A 20,221-nucleotide genomic window follows, 5' to 3' on the forward strand; every position below is an offset into this window, starting at 1 on the left:
CCGATAAAAACGAAAAAAGACCAAAAAAAAAAAAAAAAAAAAAAAAAAGAATTATAAGCAGCTGCAAAAGCAAAAACCTAAAAAAATAGCTTAAATAAGGACTGGGGATTTAGCTGAGTGGCATAAGTGCCTGCCTGGCAAACATGAGGTCATGAATTTGATCCCAGGTAAAAAAGCATAAAACAAACCAGCTTAAATATTTTCAAAGAAGCCAGAGATTGTAAGGCTGGTATAGTAACTCCAGAGAGCTTTTCTTTTTGTTGTGGTTGCTCTGCTATGTTTACCCTTTGACCTCTACCCTCAGGGTCACAAAATGGCTACTGGCATGTCAACCGTCACATGTATATTCCAAACAGGAAGAAGGTTAAAAGGACTTTCCTCGAACCTTCTTGAAAATCCTGTCCAACAACTTCTATATGTCTCTCATTGATTACCTTTATTTGCTGGGGAAGCTGAGAAGTGGAGTCTTTTAGCTGTTTACCTGGTCACCATGAATAAAATCAGAGTCCTGTTACCAAGAAAGCAGGAGAGAATGGATCCTAGAAAGGCAACAAGCAAGCTCTTGTTCAATATTCAAAAGCAGTTTTGTTTTACCTTATTTGGGATATTTAGGAACAAGGAATTCTCTAATGTTAGCAGCCACTGAAAACAAATACAGTAAGCCTGGCTTGTGAGCAGAAGCTTTACATGGGGCTTTGCTCAGGTTACTGGTGGCTTTTCGTTACAGACTACAAGACACCCTTGAGAGGAGCACACAGGCCTTAAGAACAGCAAATAAACAGGCGGGGGTGCCGCTCAGTATGGAGGTTTGCCTGAGCTCAACCTTCAGCACCGCAAAAGAAAAATCCGTGACAAGTGAATATTTGGGGGGTGGGGCTTAGCCCCCGTGCCTTCCGAGGCCAGGACGGTTTACACTCCCCAGAGAGTCAGGTGGCCTCACGCTCTGTGCCAGAGACTCACGATCCACACACGGGTCTCAGGCACACGCTTGTACTCCAGACCACTCACACCCAGGAGACATCCCCAGGAGATCTCGGGCAAGCAGCAGGCCTGGGGAGGAGGGAACTCTCCCGGCCTCGGCCTGCAGAGAGCCCAGCAGAGGTGGGGACCTCGCAGGACCCACAGCCCCACTGCGCCCTTGTGTAAGGTCCTCAGCACAAGTGGCTCTAGTCGGGGTGGTTTCAGTTCACTGTGGTGCAAAGCTCCACCCAATATCCGCTCTGCCACCTTCAGGCTGGCACCCCACACTTTAGCACCCACGGTAGGTAGCCTTGTAGTGGATGGTTTTGGTCAACTGTGGGTGAATGTCGATGCCTTGAGCACATTGGGGGTGTGCCCAGATGCTCAGGAGTCAGGTACGTGGGACGCATTTCCGCTGTGTGATGGGTGTATCAGGTCCGAGCCCATGGTGAGCAGGGGCCACTTGCACTCCATTTATACCCACCGTAGCCCTGAGAGGTGACCCTGGGAAATGGGTGGAAGGGAGGATGGTGATTTGTTCAAGCATCAGAGCTGGGCTCCGTACTCGGACCCCAGTGTCACCAAAGACCCAAGTCACAGCTGAAGAGCACATTCCTTCCTTGTGACTCAGCAAACCCACAGGCCTGTACTGGCTGCCTGCAGGATACAGCCCGCCGCCCCCTACCCTACCCCACCCCACCCCTGCCAGGGTCTCATCCTCTCACAGGGGGCCTCAGCCCCTCCGGCTGTGCTGCCTCTGCCCATGTGACTAGGAAATGGGCCATCAAAGATGGGATCAAAGTGGTCAGCTGTGTAAGCTCAGGGCCACTTGAGAGGGTGAGGAGAAAGCTCGGGGGAGACAGGTCAGGGACATCTGTGGTTGGACCCTGCTTCTACCCAGCTGGGACCAGGCTCTCCTAGGAGCGAAGTGACTCACTGCCTGACACAGCTGGAAGTTGAGAGGACTTGGGGACCATGTGAGTCCTCTTGCAGCAGAGCTGAGGCTCAAGAGGACCTGTACAGGCACACAGAGCTTGGAGCCCACCCACATCCCAGCTTTATGGAGATTTCACCATTTCCTGGCTGTGCAACCTTGAGGAAGTCAGTAAACCTCTCTGTGCCGGTTTCCTCATCTGCACAGTGAGAGGTGACATCGTAGAGAGGTTGTGGAGACAGGCTACTGGCACACACTGAACTCTTGTGGTAAAGACTATAATCAAGGCTGGCAGCTTCCTGGTGCTGTTGGTTTCAAGCAGGAGCCTAAAGAGATGTCTTTCTGTGGTCTGTTGGCTATTTCAGAACTTGGGCAGTGAAATGGTCGATTCATTAGAAAGAAACAGCTTGACGCAACAACACCCCCCACCCCACTCTGTGAGTGGCTGTGAGCATGGCAGGCTACGGTGGTCCAGGATGGCAGCCACCAGCGTTTACTGGGACCTGTGCCATGCTGGGACCTGGAGCGCCGGGAAACCAAGCAACCCCTCCCCACCTGCCTGTTTTGTTTTGTTGAACTTCAATATACAGTAAAGTATGGACAGCTATTTTGAAGAGAAGCAATGACAGCCATTGGTGACTCTCTATTGTCTGGTTTTGAAGACCTAAAACGCCTTCCTGATTCTGTTTGGATCAGTTTTATACTACGTTGTTTTGTATGAATTTTCTGTATGCGAAGACATGGACAACTATTTGGAAGAAAACAAGAGACACTGTAGTAGATAGTGAAGATCTCAGGTCGTCTGGCTTTGAAATTTATATGTCTTACTTTGCTTTTTAATGTCTTATTTTGTTCTGTTTTGTTATGTTTAATTTTACCCCCTTTAAAATAAAAATTTTAAAAATGTATTTAAAAAAAGAAAGACTAGTGGGTGGCCGGCAGGGCCCCTTCCTCCCTGGCCTTGGGTCGGCTTGCTGGTTCCTCTGTTGAAACCTCTCACCATGGGTCCTGTCCCCTCAAATCTCTGCCTCCAGCCACCACGTCACCTACACTGATGTGTCTGGGCAGATGGTTTTGACCTGCCTGCATGGTATGGTAATGAAGGCAAACACTAAATCCTACTACTATTACTGAAAACAAATGCATTGTATTAACTGTATATATGTACTTATAAAAATAATAAATGCACATAGATAAAATCGTAAGACAGTAACAATAATAGTAAGTACCGCTAGGGAGCATTTTGGACACCTACAGTGTGTTAGATCTGCTCCAAAAGCAGTGCTCCCCGGAATTTTCTTCTTTCTCTCACCCTACCCGCCAGGGACACTCAGGCCACCCCCAAACCCGTCTCCTTCCCACCTTGTGGCCCGTCTCTCTTGGCTGGATGTGTTCCAGGGTCCCACTCACATGCGGCAGGGGCAGGGTCAGCACCAGCACCTAACGGGGGCCATGTAGGGCTGAGAGCAGACGTCCAACGAAGGACAAGGTGGAGGAAAAAGAGGCGCCCAAGCAAGCGCCGGGCTCCCTGGGAGGCTGGGCTGCTCCATGCCAAGAGACAAGCGGCGCCCAGCTTGTTTCTGAGTGTCCTGGGCGATGTCCGGTGGGTGGGGAGACAAACAGGGGCCCTCTGTGCAGGGCACAGCTCGGCCGGGAGGGTGATGCGGGGATAGCAGGGTTGCTCATCAGGCCAGGAGGCATCTTTCTTCTCTGGCTGCTTCTGCCTGCCAGGTGCTGCCAGGCCTGGGCCCCAGGCACCCTGTGGGGCCTCCCAGCTGAGTGGGGATGTGCTAAGAGGCTCCTGGGGATGGAGGTGCTGGGCTGTGGTCTCTGCCTGGAGGTGGCCAGCCTGATCCTGAGCGTAGGGAGGGAGAGGAGCAAGCTGGTCCCAGAGGCAGCAGCTGGCTTATCTACCCCCAGGGGAGCATGTGTAAGGAGTCCTTCAAGTGTGGGTTTTGAGATCCCCAGACCCTAACCCTCACCCTTGGTGCTAGGTGAATTGGAGCATATGGCTCAGCCACTCTGGCCTCAGTAGCCTCTTCTGTGAAATGGGAAAGGACTTCCTGTGACAGGACTTCCTGTGGACACCTCAAACTCTCAGTACGAACCCTGAGCCTTCTTCATTATTGAACTCAGGCAGGCTTCCCGGGGGTGCGGAGACGCAGAGGTTGTACAGCCACTAAGTGGCCGTGGAAGTGTGGTTGGTGCCTGCCACCTGTCCCCCAGGACTCATCTGTGCCCGTGCCTGTGGGCTTCCCCTGCTGAAGCAGCAGGTAAGCTACACAGGTGAGCTACCTGCCCACAGGTGAGCATTGGGCAGCGTGACGTAGGGCTGGTGCAGGGTGTGCCAGCTCCCTGGCATCTCACCGGGGCCCCCAGTTTGTGGCCACACTGTTACAGGCCTAGCTCCAAATCCCCCCAGAAAGGGCTGTGCCACTTTGCTCCCACTCGCCAAGACCATGCAGGCCCAGGCAGCCTTCAGCGTCTCGGGCACCAGCATCGGGGAGCGGGACCTTCAGGAGGTGCTTTGGTCGCCAAGGCCCTGTCTTCAGGAGGATGTGTGCTGTTATCTCAGACCCAGGCTTCTGATTCTGGCACAAGTTCGGCCCTTCCCTCCCTCTGACCATGTTATGATGGAGTAAGGAGAGCCTCAATGATGTGGGCCCTCCATCCTGGACTTCTCGGCAGCCAGAATTGTAAAAAAAAACAAATTTCCTTTGGAGAGGACAAAAGTATTAAAAAGAACAGGGACACAGGATGCCTGAGATTCGAAGGTTCTCCTGATGTCTAGCCTAACTCCCACTCTCTCCTCTCACTATCCCTCAAGAAGCACTATTCAGTTGCTACTTGCATACTTCTGGGGACAGGAGACTCACCACCTCTCAGGGCCACTTGAACCAGTACCTGCGTCACACTGGCCTGGCTCTGCCATCTGGGAGGCAGGGAGAAGCCTGTCAGCCTGAGACAGCAGGTGTCCTAGGCAGTGTACCGCTTCAGCTGTCGCCGTCCTTCAGCTCTTCTTGGGCTGTTTGCCCTCCAAACAGATCCAGGCACAGAACTATTTTACTTTTTTCTCCTCCTCCCCCAAACACAAATGTTCCCTGCTCCTGAACACACGCTCCAGGCAGCCTGTGTCACGAGCGTGCAGTTACATAAATATGACGCGCACAGGCGGTTAAGTGCTGAGGTTTCAAGGTGAAAGAATGCTTTGTCTTTTTTGGGAATAAGGATATTTGAACGTGGAATTCGGAGGAGGAAGAGTGACAGGCGTAGGTGGTTCTGTTTTGAACACCCGCCTCCCCCTGCTGCGGCTCAGCTGGACACAGGAGGATTCATCAGATTTGCATCTGATGACTCTGCTCGGCTCTGGGTTTAGAACTCACGTTGCAAGGCCAGACGCCCCGTGTCGCTGCCAGAGAGTGGGCCGGTTCTCCTCCAGTGGTTACCCACGCTTACTGCAGATGCCCGGCAACCCACAGCCGCAGCCACCGGCCCTGCAGAGACAGCGCCCTCGCGCGCACCGAGCTGAGTCTGGCGCGCACAGATCCCCCAGGAAGCTGGTGCAGTGCAGCCGAGTGGCGCCTGCAGGTGGCGCTCGGAGCTCCAGCTCCTCTTTATGGGGCGCGAGAAAAGGTTTCAGAAAGAAAGGAGCTTATTTTATTTTCGCCTTTTTATCCTACAAAGAGCACACATTTTAACCCCAGGCAGGCCGCTCACACATGTATCCCTGCCTACTCAGGAGGCTGAGGTAGGAGCATCATTGAGCCCAGGAATTCATGTCAGTCTAGGCAGCAAAGGAAGAACCAGGCTCAAAAACAAAACAAAACAAAACAAACAAACAAAAAACCAGACATAGCTTAATGCATTTTTACCATGCTACACCCTAACCAAAACTGTAAAGCATGTCCAGCCCCTAGAAGGCTGTCCCCTTTACCCACCAATACTCAGCACTACTCTCCTTAGCCTTTTTGATATTGACTAACCTTGCGTCTGAGTTTCCTGTGAACAGAAGCATATTGAATGTGCTCTTGTATGGTCGGCTTTTTCCCCCTCAACAGTTTTACCTACATGAGATGCATGTACATTATGCCATACAGCAGTGGGACATTCTTTTTCATTACTGTATTATACTCCACCGCATGAGTACATACTTTCTTGGTGTTCTCTGTTGATGGGCATTTGGGTTATTTGGATTTTTATTTACTAAGAATAAAGCTGCTATGAGGAAGTGACTTTTCTAGTAGGGTAGACATTGACAAAGAGGCAGAAGCCTGCCTGGAGACCAGAAGGCTGAAGTGGCTGAGAGGAACCACTTCCTGGTACCCTGTTTCTTGGGGATATTAGCAAGACTATCATGTTCTGAGCACCTGCTGAATTGGCTTGGCGTGTGGTTCTCCTCCTTCTGTGCCTTCTGACCTGCAGAGGTTGATTGCGTTTGTCAGGTTTCCTTGCAGCTTCTGGATGTAGGGCAGGACCCGTCAGGTGACCACAGTTTACTGAGACAGGGCATGCAGGCAGGGGAGGAGGCAGCTGACCGCACCTGCGGCCTGGTTTCACCCTCTCGCTGTGTCATGGAACCTGAGATTTTCGTTTTGCTTTTTCAGCACTGGGACTTGAACTCAGGGCCTCACACTTACCAGGCAAGTACTGCATCGCTAAGCTACAGGCATTTATTTATTTATTTAGAGACAGGGTCTCACTATGTAGTCCAGGCTAGTCTCAAAATTGTAGCGATCGTCCTGCATCAGCCTCCTGAGTGCTGGGACTGCACCTATGCGCCACCACACCCAACAGGAACTGGGGGTTTTCTAAAACACCGTTTCAGTGTCTGGTCTTGAGCTGACCAGTTGTAGCAGAGACTGCACCCCGATCCCAGACCACTGCACTTTGAAGGATGTGTATATCAGTAGCATCCAGCTGGCCGAGCAGCCCATGAGGCCCAGCCTGGGGCCCCCACAGCCATCCGGTGATTTTGTAAATATTCAAGGCCTGTTTCAAATCCAGTGAGCATCCAACACCTTGCACTTCACCCCCATTAGAACGGCTACTATTTTTAAAAAAATGTTGGCAGGGATGTGGAGGAGCTGGAACTCTTGGGCGTTGTTAGTGGAAACCTGACATAGTCCAGCTGCTATGGAAAATGATGCAGATATTTCTCTAAATCTTTAAAATTGTACTTATAGGTATGTCCCCCACAGAATAGAAAGCAGGGTTTCAAAGAAGTATTTGTATACCTATGTTTATAGTAGGAACTGTTTATTTTTCTTGTTTTTGGCCCCAGCTGACCTTGAATTTATGATCCTCCTTACAAGCAGGACTATTGACAGTGGCCAAAGGTGGACACAACCTAAGTGTCCATCCGCAGATAAACTGATAAATAATACATGGTTCATCCACGCAGAGGACAGTATTTAGCAATAAAGGGCTAAAATCTTGACACACGCATGCTCCAACGTAGATGCACCTTGAAGATGTCACGGTAGGGGAATGAGCCAGACCTAGGAACTCTGCAGGGTTCCACTCCTCTGAGGTCCCCAGGACAGTCAAACCCATAGAGACAGAAAGCACAGCGGTGCGTGCCAGGGCTGGGGTAGGGGACTGGGGAGTTGGTGTTTAATGAGTACAGAGTTTCAGTTTTTGGAAAGATGAAGAAGTTCTAGAAACGGATGGTGGTGAATACACTTCATACGTGGGACCATACATTGAAAAATGGTTAAACAGTCAGTTTATGATATAGGCATTTTACTAGGCTTTAAAAAGCCAAAATATGCTAAACCTGGGGCGGCTCCCTGCAGAGCCTTTCCCATTGCCCCCTGGGTCACGTGTCATTAGGAAGAGCAGGTGGGCCAGGCTCTTTCACAGCCCGGGAAAGCAGATGCCAGCAGAGGTGGGATCACAAGGCTGATGGCAGAGGTCGCCTTACTGAGGTCTCACTTCCATCTCAGCTGGTTCCAGCCCACTCCCACCACTGAGGACTGTCCTTCAAGGTGTGGTCTTTGGCGCCGTGGGAGGCGTCTGGGAGGGGACTAATCCTTGGCTGCAGATTCCTCAGGAAGGTGGCACCTGCCTGCAGCCTCGGGGACCCCTCGCCCCCACCAAAGCCAGTGCGCTCGGTGGCTAGGGGTAGCGGTGAGGGTGGTGAATGCTGGGCCAGGCCACCTTGAGCCTGCGATGGACACTCCGGGTAAACCGTCCAGGGCTCAAACCAGTGGGTCCAGTGCATCTAGGGACGCCGCCCTATGGGGTGACTGGGGCCACTGACAGGGCTGAACCCCCAACCCTACTGAGTTCTGTACCTGTTCCGGGTCGGAACCCTGTGACCAGCAAGTTGCCTTTCACAACCACTTCCTTTCTCATACTGGGACTCTTTGAAGCCTACACCCGAGGAAGGAAATAAACTTCATCTCACCCCATCTGCTCCTGGAAAAAGTCCGCTGCCTGGGAGAGGCCCGCCCAGCTCACCCGGTGCTCCCTGGCTGCCCGCTCGGAGGCGGTATAGACCCGGAGCGTGAGCAAGGGGCGCCACCTGCTGGCCATAGATGGCTAGGCAGCCAAGGGGACAGCCGTGCCAGCCGCCAGAAGAGTGAGTGGCCTGCTGGACTTGAGGGCACCGATGAACTTCTACAGTAAAGTTTCCCAGGGCTGCAGTGGTTTCCTGCAGCCACCACGACAGCATCACGGTCAGGCGTTAACACAATAGAACTCTGTTCTGGGGATGCAGCTCAGTGATGGAGCGTTTGTCTGGCATGAAGGAGACGCTGTGGTCCATCCACAACAGTGCAAAAGTAAAACAAACCAAAAATAGATCCACTCACGGCTCTGGAGGCCAGGACCCAAGATCAAGGTGTGCTCTGGGTGACTCTCCTTGCACGCCTCTTCCCTGATCTCTGGCGGCTGCTGGCACTTCTTGGCCATCCTGAGCTGCTCTGCCTTTGCTTCCGTCTCCACATCACCTTCCTCTCTGGATCTCTGTCCAAATTCCAGCTTCTTATAAAGACTCAACTCGTTGGATCAAGGCCCATGCTAAGGCAGTTGGACCTGTCCCTGTTTCTAAATCAGGTCACATTCACAGGTTCTGGGAGGACATGAAATCAGTACAGAGGCACGGCTCAAACACTGCCTGCCCTTTTCTCTACAGCCTAGCTCTCGCTGTCTCTCTGTCTCTCTTCATTATGTAGTTTAGGCTTGACTTGAACTTGCCATGTGTCCCAGGGTTGTCTTGAACTTGCACCAATCCCCTGCCTCAGCCTCTTCAGCGCTGAGATCCCAGGTGTGCGTCACCAGGCCCGGCTAAGCCTTGCGCAGGTGTCCGGGCCATCTCCTGGGCTCTGAGCCTCAGCAAGGCCCTGAGACTTCTGGTTGTGTCTGCACCACATTACACTGAATTTGAGTTGCTGCATTTTCTCCTTAGATTCTTCCTCTGATCATCCAGTTGAGCACTGCCTGCTCTGGAACCATACCTGTGCTAAAAGCTCTTATTTGTGTTTCCTCCGCTTTAATGTTGAGCACATATTTGGTGTGAGTGTGACAGACCCCAAGTCAGTGTGCAAACACCAGCCAGGTTTTCTTTGTTTCTTTCACGGCCCCACATTGACATCTAGATCTACAGTGTCAACACTGAGTCCGGGGCTTACACCATGAACCCATGGGTGGGAGGATCAGATTTCTGCAGAGTAGCATCTTTTCATAAATCAACCCCCAGGTGGCTAAGGAAAAGGCCACCACTGACACAGTAAAGCAGAAGCAGGGTGAATACCGTTGTCATGGTATTGGCATCTTAAGAGATGGGGGCAGCCAGCAAGGTCAGAAATAATGCTCAAGATGGTTTTGATTCAAGTGTTGATGAACAATGGGAATGGACTTCTGCCCCAAATAGTTCCTGGACCCAAGAGATAGTGAATGGGTGACACCATGTCACCAGTAAAGAGGTCATTGATCACCAAGCATGATGAGTAATCCCAGAACTTGGGAGACTGAGGCAGGGGGATACCTTCAAATTTGAGGCCAACCTGGGCTACGTCATAAGACTCTGTCTCAAAAAATAAAAAACAGGTTAAATAATAACAGCTAGTGAGGCTCAGGGGGAAACAATGTTGTGGAAATGTAAACTAGTATAACTGTTGTGGAAATCAGTATGAAGATTACCCAAGAAACTAAAACTAGCAAGTCCATTTAATCCAGCCATTCTCCTTCAAGGCATCGTCTCCAAAGAGCTAAATATATCATATTACAGTGATATGTACATACCCAACTTTGTAGCAGAATATCATCTTTAGTCATTCATAATAACTAAATGTTAGAAGCAACCCAATGTCCATTGACAGGTGAATAAAGAAAATGTATTTGGGGCTGGGGGTTTAGCTCAGCAGCATAAACGCCTGCTTTGCAACCAGGCAGTCCTGAGTTCAATCCCTGGTACCGATAAAAAAAATGTATTTATATACAGTGGGATATTACCTTGCCATACAGAAGGATAAACGAGCTATTCTAGGAAAATGAGTGTACCTTGAGAAGTAATTAAGTGAAATACATTGGACATGTTTAAATATTGCATGGTTTCTCATGAAAAAACACAAAATATGAATAAAAAGCAAAATAAAAGGTAGGTAATAGAAAATAAGGGGAAAAATCTTTTGCAAATGGGAAGGGGATCAAGAGATGGAAGGAGGAGGGGGCTGGAGATTTAGCTCAGCGGCATAAGCGCCTGCCTTGCAAGCAGGCAGTCGTGAGTTCGATCCCCGGTACCGATAAAAAGGAAAAAGACAAAAAAAAAAAAAAAAAAAGAGAGAAGAGATGGAAGGAGGGGGAGAAAGAGGAGGAAAAGGGGATCAAAAAGAATTAAGATGTGTGCATCCCATGAGGAATGTGACCATAAAAAAAATTGAAAAGAAAGAAAGCCAAAGGTACAGCTCAGTGGTAGAGCTCTCACTTTGCACACACGAAGCCCTGGGTTTGATCCTCAGCATCACAAAAGAAATCATCATCATGATAACAGTACTAACAAGTACTGCAGAGTGTTTTCCATCAGACTTCAGATTTCCAGCTTATCTTAAAAATCAGAGCTGCCCAGTCAATGTGATGCACCACATTAATAGAATGGAGAGAAATTACATAATTATTTCAGTGGACACAGGAAAAGCCATGTCAAAAGCCAACACATTTTCATGATATAAACATTCCACAGGCTTAGAATAGAGTAGATATTCTCAACATGATAGACATCTATGGAAATACTGACAACTACTCACTGGGAATAGTCTCTTCAATGGGAAAAAAACTGGAAACACTTTTCCTAAAATAGGAACAAGAGAGAATGCTCATTGTCACCACTTATATCCAACACTGTCCTGGCATTCTAGCCAGAGATTAAGTGAGCAAGAGAAATAAAAGACATCCCTGTTGTCAAGGAAGAGATAACATTGTGTTTGCGGGTGATGTGACTTCATAGTAAGAAAATTGAAAGTACTCACTGAAAAATTATTAGTGCTAATAAACAATTCAGTAAAGTTGTAGAGCACTAGATCAATGATAAAGAATCCTTTGTATTTCTACACACTAGCCATGAATAGTCCAGCAATAAAATCAATAAAACAATTGCACTTACAATTTACTTAGGAATGAATTTAACCAAGGAGGTGATGAATTTGCACACTGAAGACTACAGAACACTGATTAATGACATTGAAGAAACCCCAAGGTCATGGAAGAACATCACATGTTTATGGATGGGAAGAAGTCATACTGTGAAGCACCCCGCTCAACCCACAGATTCACTGCAAGGCCTGTCAGAGTCGCACACAAGCCGTTGGTTTGTAGACATGGAAAAGCTCATCCAAAATTGATACAGAATTCCAAGTAACCCTGAAACAGCCAAAACAATCTTGAAAAAAACAAAGAACAAAGCTGAAAGCATCGCACTTCCTGCTTTCAAAACCTATTGTAACACTGTAATCAGACAGAGTGGTAAGGCATGAGATCAGCTACATCAGTGGAATATTTTTCCCCACAAGAAATCCAACACAGTGTTATTTATGCCATGAACTAAATAAATCTCTACATTGCATGATGAAATAAATTAAAATTAACTACTGAACTTTTATTACAAGTCCAGTAAAAATAATATTTAAAGAGAGGCGCAAATGACATCCAAAATCGATAGCTTTAATGTTAGTTGGAAATACATGAGAATTACGCATATTTTCTAAGTTATATAACTTAGTTAATATAGTTAATTATACATTAAGTGAATTATAATAAAGCACTGGAGGAAAACACTTCAGATTCTCATTTACCTTTTTACTGTTTACATTTTTAAGTGCATATTTATAGTATATAATGATTACACTCACTGTGTGGAATTAGTACACATAGTAATATGTTAATTCTTTTTTGACAATAGATTCTAAGTCCAGCAAGTAACCCTTTGATATGGTCCATTTATTCTCCACAGGGGTATTTAGTTCATTTAGTGAGGAAAGACCAATCTCTTAAAAAAAACAGTGCTATGATGACTAGATAGCCTCATGAAAGAACTTAAACTGCACCCTTACCGTACACTATACATGAAAAGTGACTCAAAATGGTAAATATAAAAGCTGAAGCTATAAAAGGCTTAGGAAATACAATGGAAATCTTCATGACTTGGATGTGGCCCTATTTATTAAATAAGACAACAAAAGCATAAGCAACAAAAGAAAAAAATAAGTTGCATTTCACCTAAATTTGCAGCAAGACAGCAAACACTCGTGAATAGACAGTGAACAGTTCATGCTTGTTTTTTTTTTTTTGTCTTTTTCCTTTTTATCGGTACCGGGGATCAAACTCACGACCGCCTGCTTACAAGGCAGGTGCTTATGCCGCTGAGCTAAATCCCCCGCCCCTAGACAGTGAACAGTTAAGCCACAGAACAGGAGACACTATTGGCAAATCACGTTGCTAACAGAAGTCTAGTATCTCAAACGTACAGAGAATGCCTTCAGCTCAATGACCGCGAAGAGGCAAGGGTCCTGAACAGACATTTCTGCAGAGGACACAGACCAAGGACCACTGAGGACGCGAGGGGGTTCACATCATGAGTTATCAGAGAAATGCACAACTTTTGCTGAGCCACCGTCCTGGCAGGCTTTGCCAGTGGCACGGGTGTGTGGAATGCATGTGCTCGCACGTGCACGTGGGCTGTACACGTGAGATGTGTATGTGGGGTGAGGGGGAGTACGTGAGGGTGCATGCAGGTGTGGAGATGGGCGGTGTGAGCGGTATTTGGGGTGTTATGTGCATAAGTGGTTATTGGGTGGGGTGCTCCGGCAGGGCCCCTCTGAGGAGGTAAGGCTTGAGCAGCGACCTGAAGGAAGTGAGCAGTGGGCGCCGGAGGGAAGTGTGGCCTTAAAGGCCGAAAAGTTGGGGTGCCAGCTGGGCCCAAGCAACCACAGACGCCCAGGCTGAGAGGAGGCAGGAGGAGATGAGCCGGAGGCAGACCGGAAGGACGCCAGCGGCCAACACAGGTCATTAACCTTCCTTCTGGGCCACGCATGTGCGTTGCAGGGTCGTTCAGCCAGAAGCACGTGTCAGAGCCACAGGCTCCAGGCTCCAGGCCAAGCTGGGGAGAAGGGAAGAGGGGAGGAGAGGTTGGGGAGGAGGGGAGAGGGCGGGAGGGGCTGGGGAGGAGGGGAGAGGGCGGGAGGGGCTGGGGAGGAGGGGAGAGGCGGGAGGGGCTGGGGAGGAGGGGAGAGGCGGGAGGGGCTGGGGAGGAGGGGAGAGGGCGGGAGGGGCTGGGGAGGAGGGGAGAGGCGGGAGGGGCTGGGGAGGAGGGGAGAGGGCGGGAGGGGCTGGGGAGGAGGGGAGAGGGCGGGAAGGGCTGGGGAGGAGGGGAGAAGCTGGGGAGGAGGGGAGAGGGCGGGAGGGGCTGGGGAGGAAGGGAGAGGCGGAAGGGGCTGGGGAGGAGGGGAGAGGCGGGAGGGGCTGGGAGGAGGGGAGAGGCCGGGAGGGGCTGGGGAGGAGGGGAGAGGGCGGGAGGGGCTGGGAGGAGGGGAGAGGTCGGGAGGGGCTGGGGAGGAGGGGAGGGGCGGGAGGGGCTGGGGAGTAGGGGAGAGGCGGGAGGGGCTGGGGAGGAGGGGAGAGGGCGGGAGGGGCTGGGGAGGAGGGGAGAGGCGGGAGGGGCTGGGGAGTAGGGGAGGGGCGGGAGAGGCTGGGGAGGAGGGGAGAGGGCGGGAGGGGCTGGGGAGGAGGGGAGAGGGCGGGAGGGGCTGGGGAGGAGGGGAGAGGCGGGAGGGGCTGGGGAGGAGGGGAGGGGCGGGAGAAGCTGGGGAGGAGAGGAGAAGCAGGGGAGGAGGGGAGAAGCTGGGGAGGAGGGGAGAGGGCTGGGTGCCTGCAGCCCCGCCCAGTGTGGGCCCCAGCCCACCTTCCATGCTGCTGTCTGCGGCAGCCCCAGCCGCAGGGCCCCGGGCCGAGAAATGCACTGTTAAACTGGGCGTGGTGGCTCAGGCCTGTAATCCCAGCAACTGGGAGGCTGAGGCAGGAGGATTGTTGCGAGTTCGAGACCAGCCTGGGCTACAAAGTGAGCTCAAGGCCAGCCTGAACTGCATAGAGACCCTGCCTCAAAAAGACAAAAAAAAAAGAGATATGCTTGCATTTGAGTTAAATTCAAACCGCCCCGACACTGGAGGCAGGCAGTGTGAGGTCTCCGCTCCCACCTGCCGCGCACCGACCCGGCCTGCACTGCCTCCCAGCGGTGCAGCCCGCCCCCCCCCCCCCCCCGCCTGGCCTCGGTCTCTCGGTCTCTCGGTCTCTCGGTCTCTCGGCCCGGCTGCCCGCCCGGGCGTCACGTGGGCTCCGCCACACCTGCTCCTCCTGGCTCCGGGCGGGCGGTCAAAACACCCCGCTTCCCCGCGGCGAGGCGCAGGAGCCAGTCTGAGATTGGTGCCTATTTTTTCCACCAGAGGCTAAGAATACCCACGTTGCTAATTTGAACACAAATAGTGAAAATGTCTCTCTCTGTCTCTGTCTCTGTGTCTCTCATCTTTTCTGCCTCTCCCCCCTCCTTTCTCTCCCCTCCTCCCCCACCCCCCTCCCATCTATCTTTGGATGTTTATTCTGTTTTCAGTTTACAAAAACAAAGCCCTTCCGCTGTGCAGACTTCCTACACTGGTTGTGGTCTCCAGACGGTTCCTTGTAAAACAAATGCATCTTGCTTATGGTTTTTGCAGAGCTACCTAGTTTAGAAAGACGTGGACGTCTGTGCATCCTTGGCTGTCTGTCTGGTACCCAGGAGCCGGCATCAACATCCCGTCCTCCGCTTCCCCTCCCCTGCTGCCACTGAGGCATCCAAAACTGTCTGCAGACATTGCTGCGTCCTCCGACGCTGGGTACAGGCCTGCCTTGGGTGGGAGCTTGCAGCACAGGACAGGGATGTCTGTGAACCCCGAGCCACCTCTGGAGGTGAAGGTGCATAAACTCTGGTTCCCAACAAATTTCTAGGTCTTAGGAGGAAGAGCTTCAAAAGGGCTGCCAAGCACCCTTTTTTGTTCTCAAGGTTAGGTTCCAGGGCTGTGGTGCTGGACAAACGGACAAGCTTATTGGGAGGGTGCTGCATGCCAGGCACCATTCCAGGCACCTGTAAGATGGTGGCAAGAAAAACAGACACTCTCCTGCTCGCCAGTTGTGTGTGTGCACACGCGCGTGTGTAAGCAGCTAATACATTAATTAATGACAACAAAGTAACTTCAAAAATTACAACTGACATGCAGGCAACAGAATAGAGCACTTTAATTGGGACGGGGTGCAGGAGTGCTGTTTTAGCTGGGGAAGACCTGCCTGTGGAGGTGATGCTCAGCTTGCTCTTTGAGAAGGTGACAGTCACTGGGATATCTTAGGGGAAGAGCAGACCAGACCAAAGGAAGAGCAAGTGCAAAGGCCCTGAGACAAGGAGGAATTCAAGCTGCCATCACATATCCACTGTTGCTGTCATAGGAGAGGCAGGGGTGGGGGAGGCTGTAACAGGAGTAAGACCTAGGGCTTTGTGGGATTTCACATTTATTCCCCCTCTAGTAGGGGAGGCTGTATAAGGTCTCCACGACTGCTGTAACTACTTCCTATAAAACTCAGATCAATACCACTGTCCAAAATCAAAGTGTCCATAGGGCCATGCTCTTACTGGAGGTGGAGGGGAATCCGTTTCTTGCCTCTGCTGTTGGCTGCAAGTTTTCTTTGGTCTGGTCTCTGCCTCCACAGCCACTTTGCCTCCTCCTCTGCCTGGGTTAAGGAGACTCCATCTGTCTCCCTTGGATAAGCATGTAAGTGATCGTATTTAGGGTCCCCTGGGTCAATCACCACCCATCTCAAGACCCTTACTATAATCACAGCTGCAAGAATCCTTTCTCCCATGTAAGAGAACATTCACAGGTTCTGGGAGCTAGCATCTGATACTTGAAAGGGCCCAGGTAGCCCTTGAGGACATCTCATGAGACAGCAGTCCAGGACTTTCCCCTGCTGCACATGGTGCCTGGAAGCATGCCTGGGCTCCCTCAAGTGGAGTGAGCCTGCAGACAGACATGAGTGTGGAGGTGGAGAGGCAGCTTGCTTATCTCTTGATACATAACAAAGTACTCAGGATTTTATTCTCACAGTGTTGTGCATCAAGAATTCAAGTAGGACTTGGCAAGTATTTCATTGCTATAACTGAATATCGCAGACTGGGTCATTTATAAAGAAAAGAGGTTTAGTTAGCTCACAGTACAAGAAGTTAAGGACGTGGTACTGGAATCTGCTCAGCATCCAGTGGAATTTTTTTTTTTTTTTTGCAATACTGGAGATTGAACCCAGAGCCTTCATACTGAACTACATCATCAATCTTTCTAATTTTTCATTTGAGATAGACTTTTGTTAAGTTCCCCAGGCTGACTTGAGACTTGTGGTCCTCCTGCCTCAGCTTCCTACGCAGCTGGGACTACAAGTGTGCAGCCTCAGGCCTAGCTCTTTATTTTTAAGACCTATGAACAAATAATATCTGTTGTCAGAGCTACTGGGTCTTTGCATTTTGTTGTGGCTTCCTGCTGTGGTTTGAACATTCGTCTCCTTCCAGACTCATAAGGTCGTGGAGGCTCTGCCCTCAGCCCTGGACTGATGGACTGTCCCTGGAGGGAGTGTCTAATCACACAGGGGAGGGTGGGTGTGGCCCTTTGGCCTCCTGCTCACCTTTCTTTTCTTTTCCCTGATGTAGTGATGCAGCGTGAAGGGCCTCATCAGATGCAGCCCTCTAATCTTGAATTTCTGGGCACCAGAACTGTGAGCCAGTGAACTCTTGTGCATGATAAATCACCTGAAGTCTTCTCTTACAGTAGCACAGAATCGACTAAGACACAACCCTAAAAAAGGAAACAGATTTGAGTACCTAGAAAGTAGCACAGTGCTCCAACAAACACCCAAAAATGTGGAAGTGACTTTGGACCTGGATACTGGGTATGGACCAGAAGAATTTTGAGTTGCATTTTAGAAAAAGCTTGAATTACTCACATTAATTAGTTTGTCAAAAAAAGAGACCACATTGGGCTGGGGATTTAGCTCAGTGGTATAAGTGCTTGCCCGGCAAGCGGAAGGTTGTGAGTTCGATCCCCAGTACTAACCACACATACGCACGTGCACACACACACACACACACACACGCACGCACGCACGCAAAGATCACGTTGCCAGCAGATTTAGTGTCTGGTAAGGCCTCACTTTCTGCTCCGCAGGTGGCATCTTCCTGCTTAATTCTCATGCCATAGAAGGGACAATACACTTTCTCAGGTTACTCTCACAAGGCGTTAATTCTCTCCAGGAAGGCACAGCGCACTCAACCCGACTAGCTTTAGGAACCTCCTCTGCTAATACTCCACATTGGGGATTAGCTTTCAACGTACACATTTTGGCTGGATACAAATACTTACATCACAACAACCATCTTAAAAATACATAGGTATTATCATGAGCGGAATAGTAGCAGAAATAAGAATCTTAAAAGTACTTTTGGCAATCCATAATTTTGTACGAACATTAACTCTTCTGATTCATGAACATGGGTTTCCTTTATTTATACATCATTTAATTTCTTTCTGTAATATTTTATTGTTGTTACTATATGTGTCATTTACCTCCTTGGTTATCACTAAATATTTTGTTCTTTTTGATACCACTGGGAGTAGAATTGTTCTGTAATTGGCTTTTCAGATTGTTCATTGTTAATGTATAGGAATGCAACTGGGCCAGACATAGATGGTGCAGCACTCAGGAGGCTGAGGCAAGAAGATCTCCGTGAGTTTGAGGCCAGCCTGGACAACACAGCAAGTTCAAGGCCAACCTGAACTACATAGTGAGACCTTGTCCAAAAAAAGTGACTGATTTTTGCATGCTGTATACTGCCTTTGTATCTTTCTACATTGATGAATTCATTTATTAGTTCAAACAATAACTTTTGTGGAAGCATGATTTTTTTGATAAATCATGAACTCACTCTGAACACAGATAACTGTACTTCTTCCTTTCCAACATGAATGCTTTTTATTTCTTTTGCATACCCAACTGCTCTGACTGGAGTTTTCAATACTCGGCTCGACAGAAGTGACAGAAGTAGACGTCCTTGTTTTGTTCTTGATCTTAGAAGAAAAGCTTTCAGTATTTCACTCCTGAGCCTGCAGACTTCTGGAGGTTTTTCACATATGGTTTTCATTATTTTGAGGCAGTTTCCTTCTATTTTTGACTTGTTGAAGTTTATCATGAAAAGATGTTGAATTCTGTGTTCTTTGCATCATTGAGGTGATCACGTTTTCCCCCCTTTTCTCTACTAATGTGGGATATGACATTGATTGACTTTTTTTCCTACTGGGCATCAGACCCAGGACCTTGCACTTGCCAGGCAGGTGCTGTGCTGCTGAGCTACATTCCTGGCCCCACTCATTGACTTTTGTGTACTGAATCACCCTTGTATCTTAGGAACAAATCTCTACTGGTTGTGACATGGTTCTGTTACTATGTCATTGAATTGGTCAGCTTTCTGTTACTGTAACAAATACCCAAGACAATCACTTTAATGACAGAAAGGGTTTTTTTTGGTGAACAATCTTGAGGGTTTCAGTCCATGGTGGCTTGGCCCCATTGCCTTTAAACGACAATGGTAGGAGGGAGTGATGGAGAGAATTGCTTGTTTTGAGGCAGCCAGAAAACAAAGAGGTTCCAGGGCTGGGGTCCCAATGGGCACACCTCCCGTGACCTAACGTCCTCCCACAAGGACCCACTTCCTGAAGGTCTCACCATCCCAACAGCACCATAGGCTACAGACCAACTTTCCAACACACGGGTCTTTGGGGAACGCTTATCAAATCATAAAGCAACCCTCCGAAACCAGCATTACCCTAGCACAAAAACTGAAAAAAAAATTATAAAGAAAAGAAAACCACATGCCATCCCTCTTTCAAACACACTGTAAAAACTCAACAAAATCTCAGTAAGGTAGAAATAGAGGGAACTTCCTCAGCCTGAAAGAGGGCGTGTATGAGGGGCTTTCAGGTTTCATTATATGTAACGATGAGAGGATGACTGTTTCCCCTTCAGATCTAGAGGAAGAGGAAGAGGAGACAGAGGAGCAGGAGGGAGGGAGAAGGAGGAATAGGAGGAGGAGGAGAGGGAAAGGAGGAGGAATAGGAGGATTCTACAGAGAGCCATGGCCCCTTCCCACCTTTCAGGTCTTTATTAAAATGTCACTTTGTTCCTAGAAGCCTTTTTTCTTTTTTTAAAAAAGCCATCTGTGGCAGGCTATTTAATGGTCCCAGAGGGATCCAGGGCCTCATTCCTGGCACCCGTGAAGATCCCCTTGACGACAAAACAGAGTCAGCTTTAGAGGTGCTTCAGCTGAGGGAGGGTCTGCAGATGTAGAGACTGGATTATCCAGGTGGACCTGAAGGCCATCACAAGGGTCCTCTGAAGAGGGGGCCTAGGGAGCTCTAACACGAAGGAGGGTGGGATGTGATGACAGGAAAGCAGCCAAGTGAGGTGAGGCCCTGCGGGGGAGGAAGGGACGCAGCTCTGCAGCTCCGAGGCTGGAAGAGGCAGGGAGCAGACCCCACCCCCTCGGCCCCAAGGCTAAGGTCATGCATCCTTTGGCATCATCGCCACCCGCCCTGGGAAACTGACCCAGGGCTGTAAATACATACACTGAGTCTGTGGTGCTTGATGATAGCAGCCTGGGAAACTCACAGTCCCATCCTACTTCGTGGCCACCCCAGCATCCTGCTCTTCCCTGGCTCCTTCTCCCCTACCTCATCAGCCCCGACACAACCTAGCCCATTGACCACGTTT

The 20,221-nt window shown here is 49.7% G+C and overlaps 1 long non-coding RNA gene and 1 other non-coding gene across 2 annotated transcripts; both read left to right on the forward strand.

Moving 5' to 3' along the window:
- Positions 1-2,166: 2,166 nt before the first annotated feature.
- Positions 2,167-2,302, forward strand: LOC111755664 (small nucleolar RNA SNORA2/SNORA34 family). The gene has a single exon (XR_002790218.1). It is a non-coding gene; the product is annotated as a small nucleolar RNA SNORA2/SNORA34 family (small nucleolar RNA).
- Positions 2,303-12,676: 10,374 nt separating this feature from the next.
- Positions 12,677-18,448, forward strand: LOC134474387 (uncharacterized). The gene is made up of 4 exons (XR_010045228.1): positions 12,677-13,033; positions 13,202-13,395; positions 17,227-17,347; positions 18,120-18,448. It is a non-coding gene; the product is annotated as an uncharacterized LOC134474387 (long non-coding RNA).
- The last annotated feature ends 1,773 nt before the right edge of the window (positions 18,449-20,221 follow it).

The sequence above is a fragment of the Cavia porcellus genome, unplaced genomic scaffold, assembly GCF_034190915.1.
Source record: "Cavia porcellus strain 051 isolate PalLab524CR breed Dunkin Hartley unplaced genomic scaffold, mCavPor4.1 scaffold_32, whole genome shotgun sequence".
In the NCBI taxonomy this organism is placed as follows: Eukaryota; Metazoa; Chordata; class Mammalia; order Rodentia; family Caviidae; genus Cavia; species Cavia porcellus.